We start from the raw sequence: 12,378 nt of genomic DNA on the forward strand, positions 1-12,378 counted from the left end.
AAGAATGGCAAGAAAAGATGGGAAAGGGAAAGCACAGGGAGGAGAACTTACAAGCTCTTTCCGAAAGTTACATGCTCAAGTAAAACATACAGCGGTGCACATGCGTAATTATACACTAGCCATGCTCCCTTGCCACATTATCTTAAGAGATTCAGCAAACGAGTCTCAGAATTGTGTGATTGTGGAGCGGTAGGTGGTGCAAATTACTACCTGTTCAACTGCTCACAAACCGATAAATTGCATTTAAAAATGCCAAGCAATGAATACTGGCCGCAATGAACGGAGAATACCTGCGGCAAACAAGCAGGCGAAAACTAAGATAGAGGAGGTCATCAGGCTATGCTCAGCAAGGTACTAAAAAATTCTACTTTCCCCCCCTTGAGAATTGTTTCTTCGCAGCATAATTTCAATAGCAAATCAAAGTGGTGAGGAGACCGCTTTGATTTGAATTCTGAGACCTTACAAATGTGGAGTACATTTATCTGACATTTCTCAGATACCGGAGTAGCAGATTAGTGTAGTTGACTCTTGCAGTAATATCCAAGTAACTGAACAGTAACAAAGATACTCTCTTGATAGGTACTACAACTTTAATAGCAGTTGCAATTTTTGCAAGCAATTCAGCTAAAGTACCAAAAAATTAAGTCACGTAACTCCCTACCCAGTTTAAGCCAGATAGTACTACAGCAACTGAAAATCAACATTAGACAAATAGCTCACCCCGTAGAATAGTAACAGGACGACTGTAAGAGTAAAAACTATTGTCATGTAAGCTCATTACTATCCATTTTGTATGTACTTGTTAAAAATGACATAGAAAATCCAGTCAATGTGTAACTGAATTACAAGTATACTTTTATTATCTCAGTAAAAGTATTGTAAATATGAATTCAGATAATGTTTAAATGTGCACATAACTGCCATCATTATATCTAACTATTACATGTAACTTGTACAAGACAATGTCTGTAATTAACATATCTATGCTTATACACAGGCCTTGTATGCCCGTGTAATATTTATATTTTTTAAACGAAAGAAATAATCCCTTCTGTCAGGATGACTATTAACAGTGCAAGACTTTCACAACAAAGCCAGGTCAGTGGTTATCTCAGGCGGCGCTCAGGAGACTAAAGCTACAAAATTTTAATAAAAGAAAAAATGGATTAATTTCATTTTCTACGAGACGGTGTAACTGCACGAAGGGCTCTTAGTACAATAGAGAGGACGCAGTTGTTGATTTCAGAAGTGATAGCTTGTACCATCCAGAATGAAGAAAGCCTACCTAAAACAAACGCAAGTTTAAATACATGAACTTTTTGGGTGCACAAAAGTTTTAAGAACTTTGATCTTGGACTCACTGGCACTTAAAATATTTTAACACTGAAAGAAATAAGTATAACCGTAAGATTATCAAGAGCAGTTCTATCTAAAGTCTAACCAATCTATCACAGCTAAAAGTATTTGTTTCCAGCAAGCAAAGTGAAATCATCGGCACACCTTTCGGGTTAAGACTTACAGGCTGACCATGCTTCTTTCCATTCAAAATTAACAACTGTCTGACAGACTGAACTTAGGGCTATAAAGCTGCATATCATATAGAAATGCCTGGTCAAAATGTAATGCCACATGCTACAAACTGTAGCCCAGGGATTATGGAATTTTCTGAATCTAAATTCGCATTAATGAGCAGTTTCTTCTTTTTTCATATTTCTGAGTAATGTTATAACAAAAAACTGATTCATAACTAACATATATTATATTACTATATTATTTTATAGTATAGAGAACCTAATAAACATAAAGGAATATTAATAGTAATAATATATAGTATCAAAATATTTAATTTTGCATGAAAATGGAAAGAATAATAAGCATGACATAATAAGACGTATTCCAAAAATAATAAAGTTGAAATCCTATCACAAGATCCGAGCAAGACTGTTCAGACCCATCAAAACAACGGAGTCAAATAACAATCCATGTTATTTAAGAAACAAATCAAATGCTAAAGCAGCAATTTATTTTAAATTATTAGAAATGGCGAATGTGCTAGCCGTGGACGCAGTCAGCTGATCAAGGGTCAAAGGAATGCTCCTTTTCCCTCCGCAATGTCAAAGCATAGACGAATTCTTCCCCATCTGCGGGAACTGTTCGCTGTTTAGAGCTGACTGTGTAGCAATTTATTGTTACGTTTTGGTTAAGGCGAGTTTTCTGTTCCGAAGTTGACATTTACTTTAAAGTACTGTACGTGTATATTATGTGTACAATAATATTTAACCGTGTTTTTACTCGAAACGTTGTGTACAGTGAAGTTTTTGATTAATTTCAACAGGTTTTTATTTAATTTTTGTTTAAACTTTACTGTTTATTTTTACGCAAAGTTTGAGTTAAGTTGCAAAATAAAACATTAAAGTAATTTACCTATCATTATTTAAGCTTCATTTAATATTATTTATTGTTTAATTTCGTTTATCACTAAGTCCAGAATGTATATATAATTTTTAGTTAACTTAGCCGGCGATTATTAACGGGTACGGACAAGACTGCCGGGTGTAGTAGATTTAAGAACGAAGCAGCCTGACGGCAAATACGCACCCACTAAGGACACTTAAGCTCTCTTTTCTTTGAGTAAGAGTAAGTCTTCTCTAAACGTATGGGAATATATACCTTTAAGTCTGCTGGAAACGAATTCTGTCTTTGCGCTGATATAAAACACTAAAAACCAAATATAATATTGAGCTATCTTCGATTATATATTTATTTATTTATTTTGCTTCATATCTGATATTATATCGTACCTGGTTTTTACTATAAATCTGTTTCACAAATATAGTGTACAAAAAGTAATATCTGGTATTTTCTTCTCTTCCCCCCCCCAACTAAAAAAGCAATTAACTGTGTTAAACGTTAGCTTTGTCAAATTTAGTTTCCTCTGTATAAAAGGACATAATGCAGTTTTTTGTCATTAACAAAGGTATGCGATGGTACATCCCAATTTAGCCTTATCGCTTAAATGAAGTCCCTACAGAATGTCTCAGGCGTCTGATTTTAAGTTTTAGGGCAGTCATCATGAAAATATTCTATCGAAAATAAGACAATATTTTCACAGATTTATTTCACCACATTATTTAGTTTTGCTAAATCTGTTTAGCTGGGTATTAGTAAATTAGTGCTCAGGTTTTAGTAAATCCATTTAGAAATATACCAACTCAGGTTTTGTTATTGGCAGATAGCATTAGCAGAATGGTTAATCGTAGGCATTGCAAAGCTTACATGCTTTGTATATAATCCTTGTTTAATGTTTCAGAGATTCATCAGACAAACAATAATGGCGTGTTAAAGTCATTGGAAACTGAACAAGAGCCTTAAGCCCCAATTACTGCGGAAAAGATGAAGATTATAAATCGAATCTCGTTAAATTTTCTAATCTCCGCCTTCACAAGCATGACGTAAAACTTTTATGCCTGATTTTAAACTCACTTAGCATTCACCGTGCATTTTATTGTGTATCTCTGTTCAAATCGTTACCGTTTAATGTAAGTATGTAGTCTGAGTGTTTGAGACTATGACGTGAAGAATGCTGACTTTTTAATCCGATTACAACAATGATTAATCCACGCACTCTCTCGGAATTAAGAACCGGTCTAAAACTAACGTTCATATACAAAACAGAATATTTTCGTAGAATTTCTGCAAAATGGCTTAAAATGTTCAAGATTACAGTTTTTTGTTACATAATACTTTTAATTAACTTTGCAATAATGTACTTTGTTGAATAATGATTTGTTATAAGTACGATTGTTCTTTCATGCCGTTATAAAATCTCATGCGAAATAACGAGAAATCAGACGGTCAGATAACAGAAGCTCTTAGGTATAAAAAAGCTTTGTTAACCCGCACGGAACATTGCACAGGCAGACGACAGATGATCAAGGACGCTGAGTCGACATTTGAGAGAATATGATTGCCACTCCAACGCCGTTGAGAGGGGCTGGAGTTTCTCTGTAACCGTCACTCAGCATTCTCGGAACGTTTTGGTCCCGAGGATTTGTTTCGTGTAACCGTTATCGTCGGTGAAAGAGGTGAGAATGTTTATGAATGTTACTACGAACTATGTTTTCTCTTTATAGTTGCTGAATTTTATTGATTGTATTTTCAGAGGATGAAATGGGTATTCTTAAATACTATTTTTTAACTATTAAGACCCACTGAATAATGTCAGTTCATATTTCACATTATCATAGCATACTATACTTTCTACTATATAAAATATAATTTTATTTTAATATAATTTTAATGTAGAGTTTTAAATTTTTTTTAAGATTTGATAACTGTTGATTGATTAAAATATTTACTTGGCGAATTCAGTTACATAATTAGTTAATATTTTTGCGTTGTACTAAAATGTGCTTCTATCTTAATAATTAACATTTTTGTGCTGTAAAGGAGCTGGAATTAAATCACATTTCAACCATATTTTGCATTCATTTAGTTACCATCTAGTTAGACGAAAAATATCAACGGGGGAAAAAATCTGAAAGAGTTCAGATTTTAACGTTCGCCCAAAAGGATTTGTTAAGGTTTCTTATGCTGTCGCTCGGATCGTAGTTTGCCGCTCTGCAATTGCTAGCTTTATTTTTAGGCACCATTTTCTTCGTATGTACACCTTGCACAATTGAAAAATTTTTTTAGAATTTCGGATGTAGTCTTAAATGTTGTCATACGTCTTTTTTTTTTTTTAAGTCTTCTCTCAGCTCATCATATAAATGTTCAGCTATCTTAGTAAGATGGTTTGCAAAGCTTTTTATATTATTATTAATGTTTTGTGCGTTAACTTTATTCATTAAATATCACGTTCTTCACACTTACGCCCCATAAAATTCAATTCAAGAGGAAAATCTCAAAATACTTTAAAACAGCGTATCTTTATAAATTCCGACAGGCAGTCTCGCCAGCTGGATATAAAAATAATGTATTCCGTACAGTGTTGCCACTGTTGGCTTTCAAATAGTTGAGTTTGTTAATCCAAAATTCATTGAAGTTTCGGAACTTGAAATTCGGGCTTCCAGGTGCACATCTACGAGGACAATGTTATTTAAAATTTGATGGCTCTTAAGTCCCGTCGCGTTTTCACAATGTGAGAAATACACATACGTACATACATGCAGAATTTTTCATTATTTAATTTTACATAATACATAGTGATAGTATTTGGTGGCAACAGTTTGAAAGGTGATTTTCCGTTTCTAGTGGGCTACACAAAATACCTTTTCAAGACATAACCCATTCGTGCTAATGCTCTTTAGGGTTAATTATAAAATAACTATTTTCTGTCATGTAATAATTTTCGCAACGCCTACATCTAGATAACACGTATTCTTTCCCTACTGAATTTATTTATAATATACATTAATAAATATAATTTATAGAATATCATTAGGTTTTAAAATCAGTGGTGATTTTCACGTCACGAATTGTAAAAGAAATCACAAGTACCTCGAAATACATATTTCAAAAATAATTAATAATTATGTATTATTTTTTACGCCTAAATTATTTATTTAAAAAAATTGTTCACCCATATAATAATTGAAATGAATTAAATGATTACGTAGAATTTCCTAAATAAGCATTTTAGATTATCTTTACAAATATTTCCAATTCAAAATATTGACAATTATTGTTACCTTTAGATAATAAAATGAAGCTGTTCCCATACTTTAAAATTCAGGTACGTTCATTTCGCTGTAAAGTGTTTTTCTAATATTATCATAACAAATTGCTCCATGAGTACATTTAAAAATCGAAATATAAATTTTGTCACCTCGCGTTTTTGTAGTAATTAGAATAAAATAGTGATGATTAGAACTTTTCCAGAACAAAGAGTGTTTCCTGAAAATTTTTCTAATCTCTTCTCGTATTATAAAAATGTATAATTAACTGTATTCTTGAATTTGGCATCTTGAACGACATTTTCTTCATTTTGATTTTCTTATTGCATTTGCCTTTGGTGCTGACTGTGATTTTCAGCTGTATTTATCACTATTATTTGCATCTGGATTTTTGATTTGTTGCTGTATTTTTTCTGATCTGAATTTTTGATCTGTTGTTTTTATTTTTATTTTATTTTTGTATGTAGCTTTTCTTTTCTTTTTCACAAAAGCCGAAAAAAAGGTCTTTTTTCCTTGTTGGCTTTTTACTCTGCCACTATTTCTTTTATGTGCAATATGCAATTACTAAACATCTTTTGAACTTATCAGTTTTTCGATTTGCTTTAAGTTTTGGCTAACTAGCGGCTGTGTTAAAGTTGCTCAACACACGCAATTTGACCCGGGTTCAAATTCCGGGGAACGGGCTGGAAATCTGGGAGTTCTGGTTTTCCTCACATATATCGTGAACAAAAACCCCATTCCCTTAAAAAAAAATGCTTTAAATATCTTTCCATCCTTTTAAGCAGATAGCCTTCGAGGGCCTGTAAATCATCCAGTCCAATCTTCGTGTAAAATATTATGTATACTTTTGTTTGAAAATCATTGCAGAACTAAATATCTGTCGAACTGTTGGTCGCTAACACAACGTTCGAGTTTAAAAAGGTGAGAGAATAGATTTATCCTTATTACGGCATATCATTCTGAACTACTGTCTGCCTAAGGGAGGTGATGCCTTTGTGGATAACGCTTTAAGGGAAACTACCTCATTTTCACGTTACAATGAAAGAAAACCACGAAAGCTCCAATGCAGGCAATCCGTTCGTTGCAATTTGAGCTCAGGTTGAACTTGCAGTGTTCGGAGAGCTCACCGCTCGACTACTTGTCGGCAAAAGTGAAAGGAGTATATGTTTCAGTGTACGAACTTTTTGGCACCAGAAAAACAATACACAATTTAAAACTTTTGCAGATTATTTCTACAACGAAATATCAAATTAGTAAATCCCTCCTCATCCTGCTATAATTTCCTTTTTTGCCCCTTAAAAGTTAAAAGTTTCGGTTAATTGGTCGCACAAAAACTGAATTAGATTAAAATGTTCGAATTTTAGTATTTTTTAAAATGCGAATTTCAAACCTTTACTTACTAGTATGTATTTACGTAACTCAATAAATGCTTTAGAAATCTGCATTCGAAAATTTAACGTGTTCATACTTTATATACAGAGACCCCAAATCTTAGGAAATGCTATCTAGGATTATTTTGATGATATAAGAATCTGTTTTCTAACTATTTTGGCTATAAAATCATAAGCGTGCTTGCAAAAGGCAAACACACTTTCCTTATGATGGGATGCGTATAAAAATGTAAGCTTTATGTTTATTTACGAAAAGATAACATTTTTCTTAATTTCTGTAATCTTAAAAATCGATGTTATTTAATTTTTTTTAAGCTGAAATCGTGGGTTTATGACCACCTGTTGAAGAGATTTTTGATTGTCTTTCTGAAACCTTTTGTTGTGTGAAAGATGTTCGATGATTGTTCTTGTTTGACTGATGATCATGATTGTTGATGATTATTCTTGATGACTGTTCTTGATGTTTGATGATGATTGTGATGATTTTTCTTGATGTCTGATGATGTGTGATGATTTTCTCTAATTCTGCTTACTTTAAACGATAAAATTTCTAGTTTTCTCTTATAAAAACTTTCATAAATATGGAGTCAAGATATAAAATTAAAAAAATATATATACGCCAACCATGTAAATATGGAAACTGCAAATTGTGGTCTAAATAAGAAATAATTACCATTGAAAAATAACTGTATACACTGAAACAAGAAATTGTCCTGTTCTTCAGAGGAATTTAAAAATTGAGTTCCTTAACTGAGGCTTTCTTTCCCCAAACTAAATTGAATCCATCAGTAAATAACAAGCATTATTATTCATTTAGGATATGATATATTGTGATGTAGCCGTTCCTCAATAGACACTAATGCCGGCTAGCTTTAAAAGGATTTATTAACAGAGCACACAGGAACGGTTACAAACAAAAGAAATATACATAAAAAATGAAACATATACCAAATGGAACATCAAACATTGAGAATAACATAACATAGTAAGCTATCATCATGGCGGCTGGAGGTCGACTGACGTTTTTTCATATCGCCACGAGATGGCGTTTAAATAAAATAGTTCGGTTACAGTTCATGAGTTCATGGCGTGAATAAAATAGTTCAATTACACTTAAATAGGTCTGTTACATCCTCCCCCTCTGACTTCGTAGACGTCTCGGCAAGAAGTCAGGAACTGACCTTTGTCTACTTTGTGCAGCGGGCGGAGAATCAGATGAATGGGCTCCAGTTTGACAAGCAGGAAATTTAGCGTCACCAGCACCTTGTGAAACAGGTGCAGATTCGGGTGGTATTACACGTTTCGGGCGTCCTCTTTTCTTTAAGGGAACCACTGGAGTTACACGAGCTGTGTTTTGAAACTTATTTCGATCTTGATATGGATTCAAGGCTGAAACATGATACTTGCCGAGAATTTTGTCTGGTTCATGAGGATCGGCAATATCATAAGTGGTTGGAGATCTTGTAGTCACTATCACATAAGGACCATCTCTCTTGGGCATGAATTTAGCAGTTTTCTTCAGTGGACCTGTGCTGATTGGATGGAGGGTGACCCAAGCTTTATCTCCAGGAACGAATTTCGGTGTTTCTCTTCGTTTTTTGTCAGCATATCGTTTCTGCTTATCTTGATGCATTTCGACTCTTTCTCGTACCTGTTGTACATTTCTTGCAAAACGTTTCAAATATGGAGTAATTTCGGGAACAAAATTATCGTTCTCAATTACGGCTTTTATATCATGCTTTACATCATCTAAGGTTCGTAACTCTCGTGCAAATTGAAGAAAAGAAGCAGAATGTCCAGTTGAATCACATTTGGCTGTATTCAAAGCAAACCTTATTAATGGCAGTTTATCCTTCCATGACTGATGGTCGTTACCAACAAGTATTGCTAAACGTGGTTTCAGATCTCTATTTTTCCTTGAACTGGGTTAGATTGTGGGTGATAGACAGGAGTAAGACTCTGATCAATGTTCAAGATATAGCATAGTTGTTGCATAACAGCACTAGTAAACTGGGTACCATTATCACTTATTATTTTCCTGGGTAACCCAAATCGAAGGGCGACTTCCTCCAAAAGAATAGTGACACATTCTCTGGCCGTGGCTTCCTTTAAAGCAAATAGTTCTGTCCACTTCGTAGCACAGTCCTGCACAATAAAAATCCATTTTTCACCAGACGGTGTTTCAGGAAGGGGACCGAAAAGATCAATTGACAAGGTCTCAAAACGTTGAGCATAGACTGGAGTTTGAAGTAAACCAGATGGCTTTTGATTAGTGGCTTTATAACGACAGCATTCGAGACAGCTTTTGACATATTCTGCTATATCCTTTCTCATTCCAACCCAGTAGTATCTTTTTGCTATTCGATAAAATGTTCCTTCAGATCCATAGTGACCGGCCGTTGGCGAATCATGATATTCTTTCAAGATTTCTGCTTTTCCTTTTTGAGGTATAACTAGTTGAGATTCTTCCTCTTCTGAATCAGGGGAATATCGGTACAAAACTCCTCTGTTCATAACGTAGCCTCTTCCAGTCCAAGTTGCACAGTCTGCTTCTTTCTCTGGACTCTCAAAAGTTTCGATGATCTTCCGATGATCTCAAAAGTTCGATGATCTTCACAGCTAGAAGATGATGATCTTCTAGAAGATCATCATCTTCTAGCTGTGATTGTCTTAATTCTGCAGGGCTAATAGTAGGGATTTCGACAGAGACAGCACATACTTGACAAGAATCTGTACTTGAGTGTTCACAAATAGGACGAGACAATAGATCAGCAATAAAGTTCAATCGTCCAGGAATGTAATTGATAGTCAGATTGTAGGATTGGATTTGTAAGGCCCATCTTGCGAGCCTACCAGTTGGTGACTTTAAAGACATCAGCCATTTCAATGGTTGGTGGTCAGAGGTGATTGTGATAGACTGGCTTTCAACATATCCTCTAAATTTGTTGAGTGCCCATACTACTGCTAAGGCTTCTTTTTCTATGGTGGAATAGTTTCGTTCTGATGCAGTCAGCAAGCGGCTGGCATATTCTATAGGGTGTTCTTCATTTTTCTCCCCTTGTAGCAACACTGCTCCAATGGCTACATTGCTAGCATCTGTGCGAATGATAAAAGGCTTCGTTCCATCAGCTTGCTTAAGAATTGGCGGGCTAATTAATTTGGATTTCAGCTCTTGGAAAGCATTTTCTTGTTGTGCTTCCCACTTCCACAGCGCTTTCTTCTTTGTTAAATCCGTTAACGGTTTGGCTATTTGAGAAAAATTTGGAATATATCGACGATACCAGGAACACGTTTGTACGAACGATTGCACTTGCTTAACAGTTTTCGGCGATGGCATGTCTGCAATGGCAGCAGTCTTGTGTGGATCAACAGCTATACCATGCTTAGTAATGTAATGCCCTAAATATTTCACTTTTTCACAACAGAAGTGGCACTTCTCACGATTGGCATTGAGCTTGAATAACGATAGACGTTGGAAAACTTGTTCTAAATCAGAAAGGTGCTTTTCGAAGCTAGATGACAGCACGATGATATCATCTAAATATGTCAAAGCAAACACATTATTAAGTCCAGAATGGAACCTATCTATCAATCTAGAAAAAGTGGCAGGAGCGTTTCTCAATCCGAAGGGCATTCGGGTAAATTTATATGTACCAAAAGGGCAAACAAAAGCAGTCTTATTTTGATCTTCTTCAGCTACTCTCACCTGATGATAACCGGATCTCAAATCAATAGTTGACATATAAGGTGTCGGTTTTGCTTCACTCAACAAATCATCTATACGTGGCAAAGGATAAGTGTCTGGAACGGTTTGAGCATTTAGGTTACGATAATCAATGCATAACCGTACTTTTCCATTTGCCTTGGGAATCAGAACCACAGGAGAGGCATAGGGGCTTTCACATTCTTTAATGATACCTTGTTTTAGAAGGGAATCAAGTTCCTTTTTCAACAGTTCTTTCTTACTTGGGCTCATCCGATATGGAGGGACTGAAACAGGGGGGCTGTTTCTTGTGTTAATATGGTGTTCAATAAATGGAGTGGCTTCTCCCCCTACTTTGAAGACAGTGCGATATTTGTTAAGCAATGCATCAGTTGCAAGCCGTTGGGCTGTAGTTAATTGTTGTCCTTCATTTTCTCGTAGTTGGCAGTTGTTTACAACAACTGGGGTTTCTTCCAGTACTTGGGATTGATGAGGTTTCACGAAGCTATATTTTCTTCGAGGTTCATCAGAAAAGTTCCATCTATTTTCAGCAAGATTTAAAACAATTTTAGCTTTTTGAAGAAAGTCAATCCCTAACAGAATCGAGTTATTTTTGGCATCAGGCAATACAAGGAGCGGAGTTTTGAACTCTCTGCCTTCGAGAAGAATAATTTGTTCGGTGCGAAGTACCTCTTTTTCAGATACCAAACCATCAGCGAAAGACACCTCTAGTGTTGTCTTTTCAAATACTGCATCTTGTTTCTGCAGAATATGATAGAGGGATTCACTTGCAATTGAGTGACTAGCACCAGTGTCGGCGAAAGCTGTACCGGAAACACCACCAATACTAATTGGAAATACTGCAGTCCGAGTGGAAGATAAACAGGATCGGATTTGGATAGTGCCAAAATTTGATGAATTTGAAGTCTTTGGGGGGTTACAGTCTGGACATTTAGACTTGATAAAACCAGTTTTTCCGCACCCATAGCATGTTAAAGGAGGTCGCTTTTCCTCTGTTTGTTGCTGAACACGATTTGAAAAGGTTTTATGAGTCCCCTGTATGTCACTTGTTCGATTTTCTACTTTGTGTTTGGATGGATTAGTCGGTTTGTAAGAATAGTTCCGACTGCCAGGAAGTTTAGTTTTATAGTTCGTATTTTTAACACGTACAGCTTCATAATCATCCAATTTCTGTACTAATTCAGATGAACTCTTTATTTTTCCCCAAGTATCAATAAAATGCTCCTTAACGTCACTACTGACTCTTCTTTTAAGCTGATCCGTCAGGACCAAGTCTTTGAGTGATTCGAAGTCTGTAACATCGAGACTATGAAGCCACTCTTCGAGATAATTGTTTAATTCGTAAGTAAAATCTTTCCATAAAGACCCAGGGTGTTTTTGGTGTGTAGTAAGTTTAATTTGAATCTTTGTAGCAGAATCTTCTTGATGTAAGAATAATCGGTACTTTTCCGTTTCGCCGGCGCAAATCTCGCCAAGCAGACTTTATTGGCGACAACATACAGTATACACATAAAAAATATTAAAAAATATTAGTTCTAAGAATTCTTTTAAAAAAAGAAGGCGTAAACATTTTAATATCGCTTAAAAT

At 35.2% G+C, this 12,378-nt stretch overlaps 1 protein-coding gene across 4 annotated transcripts in view; it reads left to right on the plus strand.

Moving 5' to 3' along the window:
* Positions 1 to 12,378, plus strand: part of LOC118194831 (fatty-acid amide hydrolase 2-like) — a 159,029-nt gene that overhangs the window by 26,663 nt on the left and 119,988 nt on the right. The window contains exon 1 of one of the 4 annotated variants that reach the window (XM_035366033.2): positions 3,928 to 4,085. The exons of the other annotated variants lie outside the window; for them this stretch is intronic. The gene's annotated coding sequence lies outside the window, so the exon portion shown is untranslated. Of the gene's footprint in view, positions 1 to 3,927; positions 4,086 to 12,378 lie in introns of those variants that run through there. 4 annotated transcript variants of the gene reach the window in all.

Source organism: Stegodyphus dumicola, chromosome 1, assembly GCF_044657685.1.
Source record: "Stegodyphus dumicola isolate Sdum_Otavi_A_Nest chromosome 1, ASM4465768v1".
Taxonomy (NCBI): Eukaryota; Metazoa; Arthropoda; class Arachnida; order Araneae; family Eresidae; genus Stegodyphus; species Stegodyphus dumicola.